Raw genomic sequence first — 4,212 nt, 5'->3', positions numbered from 1 at the left:
TTGCTTTCTGACCGAAGAGTTCTTGTTGGCTTATAAATGTTAACAAGTTCTTGAAGGTACACGGGTGCTTCCTGTTTCAGAGCTTTAAACACATAAAGCAACACTTTGTATTTGCAACGAAATGTTATTGGCAGCCAATGAAGAGATTTTAAAATTGGACTAACATGTTCGTTTTTCTTTTTTCTGGTTATTTTTTTTGCGGCGGTGTTTTGTACACGCTGTTATCGTTGGATTGCATTTGCGGGAAGTCCAGATAACAATGCATTCCCGTAGTCCAAGCGAGACGTCACTAAAGAGCAAACAAATGTCTTTGCTGCGTTCTCTGTAATGAATGGACGAATTCGACCGATATTTCTGATCTGGTAGAAACAAGATTTCGAGGTCGCACTAATATCCGCCGATTTTTTGTTCAAGTAAACACCAAGGTTCTTGACGCATGCTGAATTACTAACGATGTTTTTGCCAAAAGTGAGGTGACAGTCTGAGAACTCTTTTACGCGGTGTTTCGGAGAGAAAATTATCAGCTCAGTTTTATCTTTGTTTAATTTAAGCTTATTTAAACACATCCAAGAGCTTATTTCCGCCATACAGGTTTCAAGTGTAGCAGATATATTGTTCCAATTGTCAAGCGGTTTAATTACGAGATACACCTGAGTATCATCAGCATAGCAGTGGTAACACATATTATGACGTTTACATATTTCACTTGTGGGTTTCGAGAAAATGCAGTAAAGTTTCGGTCCGAGGACGGATCCCTGCGGAACACCATACTTCAGATGAATATCGTCCGACTGAACAGAGCCGATTGCGATACGCTGAGTTCTATCAGTAAAATATGATAACAACCATTTTAGCGCGGCTCCAGATATTCCGAAAGAGTATTCAAGTCGCTGTCGTAAAATGGAATGGTCGAGCACGTCGAATGCTGCCGAAAGATCTAACATTAATAAAACTACACAACAGTTATTATCAAGTGCAACAGCCGTATGTCATGATGAACCCGTAGCAATGCTGTCTCGGTGGAATGGTAAGCACGGTAAGCCGATTGAACACTATCAAAAAGATTGTTCGACTGAAGATGGTTCTCTAATCGACATTCTACAACCTTTTCGAGGACCTTCGATATAAATGGAAGATTAGAAACTGGATGGTAGTTCTTTAAAACTTCTTTGTCTAGTCCCGGTTTCTTCAGTGAGGGTCGTACAACTGCTTCCTTATTTTTTTTTGGAACATACGACTCGTGTTATGACTTGTTCACTATTTTCGTTATGATTGGTGCTAAGCTGTTCAAACACGGTTTTAATAACGAAGTAGGCAGCGGGTCGAGTTCGCACTATTTCGACGGAGCCTTTGAAATGATCTTCCGAACTTCATCCTCGGACGCAGATGCTAAGACAGTAAGTGCCTGACCGTCGAACATCACATCTGCGCAGAAGGCGTCATTTCCATTTAGAGAGGATTCATCTTCACTTGATAGATATCACATGATGGTTTCAATCTTATCGAGGAAGAAGTCGCCGAACCTATTCGATAGATCTTTATCGCACTCACGTGATGGCAAAACTACGGTCTTCGTATTACCCATTAGCTTGTTTGTTAAATTGAACAGTTTCTTTTGATCACACCCTATTTCCAAAATTTTATCTGAATAGTAGTCAGTCTTACACTTCAAAAGTAGCTTGTGTGTTTTGATACATTGCTCTTTATACAACTGTTTATGAACCTCAAGCTTTGTCTTCCGCTTTTTACGCTCAGCTTTACAGCGTTCTGTCTTAGCGATACGGAGCTCGGGTGAGTGCCATTCTGTATTCGGGCGCAATGTTATAGTGTTGGATTGAATTGGAGCATGTTTCTCAATGATAGAACTGAGCACTGAGTCATATGTTGAAACTAATTCGTCAAGCGATGCTGTCTGACTTGGCATGAAATTTGAACAATTGATGTCGGTATTAAAATCGTCAATAACAATTTCTTCGAGCTTACGGAATTTCATGGACTCCCGTTTTTTAGGTGGTTTGTTAACGTTCAGACTACAGTGAACCGCGAAATGGTCGAGTATTTATATAAACTAAAATACTATGGCATAGAAATTTAACAGAAATAAAATCACGTGCATACGATTCATCATAAGACCCAAACTTGAATATAGCTGCAGAACACATAAACAAGCTTGAAATGGAACAGAGGCGTGCTGTCTGCTATACATGCAACAACTACGATATCACAAATAGTCTTAACAACTATGTTAAACAAAGTTGAATGGCCAACGCTTGTAGAGCACCACTCTAAAGACCAGACATATCATGTTTACAAAATTGTACATACTACTACTAGGGGTGTGTCTAACTACCTTGACTACCAATTAGGGTCTTGCATGGTCGGTAGTACCATCAATAGCACCAATTCAAACAGACACTACAAGTGGTCGGTAGTACCATCAATTGCACCAATTCCAACATACACTACAAGAAGAAAAACACACAACCAAACCTTTCGGCAAATCTCAACTATAAATAAAAGAAGAAAATGCCTATAAACACCTGGTATTCCAAGGCGGTAACCAATCCAAGTAATAACCGAGCTCGGCGTTGCTTAACTTCGGTGATCGGTCAAGAACCAGTGTTTTCGACATGATATGGTCGTAGACAATAAAGTGGTACAATGTTTGGTATATATAAAGTCCGGAGTCACCGAAAGTCGTGTATGTAGCATTTTTTAATAGAATTTGTATAAAATAAGAAAATTTCCAGGTATAAAAATGTATATTATGTCTACAACACCCGGTATTCCCAGGCGGTCATCCATCCAAGTACTAACCGAGCTCGACGTTGCTTAACTTCGGTGATCGGATGAGAACCGGTGTTTTCAACGTGATATGGTCGTAGACACTAAAGTGCTAAAAAATTTGATATATAAAGTTAGGAACCGCCGAAAGTCGTGTATTTAGCATTTCTTGACAGAATTTGTATAAAATAAGAAAATTATCAGGTATAAAAATATATATAAACTACATGATCCAGAGTGGAAGATAGTAAAACTTAACAAGTTCACATGCACTTTAGAGAAGACAAAAAATGCAAGAATAGAAAGACAGATATGGAATATGGGAACGAGCTTGATTTTATTTGTAACCAAGTTATATACCAAACAACAATTTCAGACTCTTTTTGAGAAATTTTGGTAGCCCTGAAAAGGGCTGTTTAAGCTTTAAAAGCATCATATGCTTCCTCCATTTACTTCTTCTTTGAGGTCTTTGCCTTCTTTGGTTTAGCTGCAGCCTTGGTCTTTTTTAGTGATTTTGTGGCTTTCTTTGCAGATTTGGCAGCGGGTTTTGCAGCAGGTTTCTTGGTAGCTGGTTTCTTTGCTTTTGGTTTAGCTGCTTTCTTTTCACCAGCTGGTTTCTTTGCTGCAGGTTTCTTTGTGGCAGTCTTTTTAGGTGTCTTTGCCTTCTTTGGTTTAGCGGCTTTAGGCGTAACTGCTTTCTTTGCTGGCTTCTTAGCTGGTTTAGCCACTTCACCTATCTTAAAACTTCCAGAAGCGCCGGATCCCTTCGACTGTTTCAAGCTATTGCTCTTCACTCCTGATTTCAAAGCTAACTTCAAGTGAGTGTTGACTGTTTTTGCATCGCTACCAACATTGAAGTTTGCTATGATGTACTTAAGGATGGCTTGACGGCCAGAGCCCCCGCGCTCTTTCAATGCAGAGATAGCTTTCCCTAACATCTCGCTGTATTTTGGAAGAGTAGCTACTTTCTTTGGTTAAGCTGCAGCTTTCTTCTTTGGTGACTTAGCTGGAGTCTTGACTACTACTGGTGCATCAGACATTTTGCGACTTTGGTTGTTGAAAGATGTGTGCGAGTTGAACGACAAATAACAATGATGTGCAACTACTGGAAGTGTTTTACGACCTTGACTGGATATACATCCCTCGCACGGTCGGCTTGGTGCCCGAAGGCGTTTGGGGGCGTTTAAATAATTTTGTGCCATCGGTCAGGAACAGGTGGAGGACGCCATTTTGGTAGGCCGCCATCTTGGTTTTGTGAGTTGTTTTGGTTTTTCTTTTGTTGACTATTTTGATGTTATGTCTTCACAACGGCTGCTTTCAGGGCCAGATTGGTCAGCTTGGCAGCCCGCTAACCTCGATGATGGAGTACTGGTAGATGAGTCTCGGACGTAGTATTAACGATGACAGGAAGCATTATCAGGACCAAAG

General features: G+C 40.2%; 1 non-coding gene across 1 annotated transcript; it reads right to left on the bottom strand.

Annotated features, from left to right (window-relative positions):
- Positions 1-2,768: 2,768 nt before the first annotated feature.
- On the bottom strand, positions 2,769-2,887 carry LOC127727274 (5S ribosomal RNA). Its single transcript, XR_007993846.1, has one exon. It is a non-coding gene; the product is annotated as a 5S ribosomal RNA (ribosomal RNA).
- Positions 2,888-4,212: the final 1,325 nt, after the last annotated feature.

This window comes from Mytilus californianus, unplaced genomic scaffold, assembly GCF_021869535.1.
Source record: "Mytilus californianus isolate M0D057914Y unplaced genomic scaffold, xbMytCali1.0.p SCAF_19, whole genome shotgun sequence".
NCBI classification, from domain to species: Eukaryota; Metazoa; Mollusca; class Bivalvia; order Mytilida; family Mytilidae; genus Mytilus; species Mytilus californianus.
The sequence above is the reverse complement of the archived record's forward strand: the minus strand, read 5'-3'. Positions and strand labels throughout refer to the sequence as shown.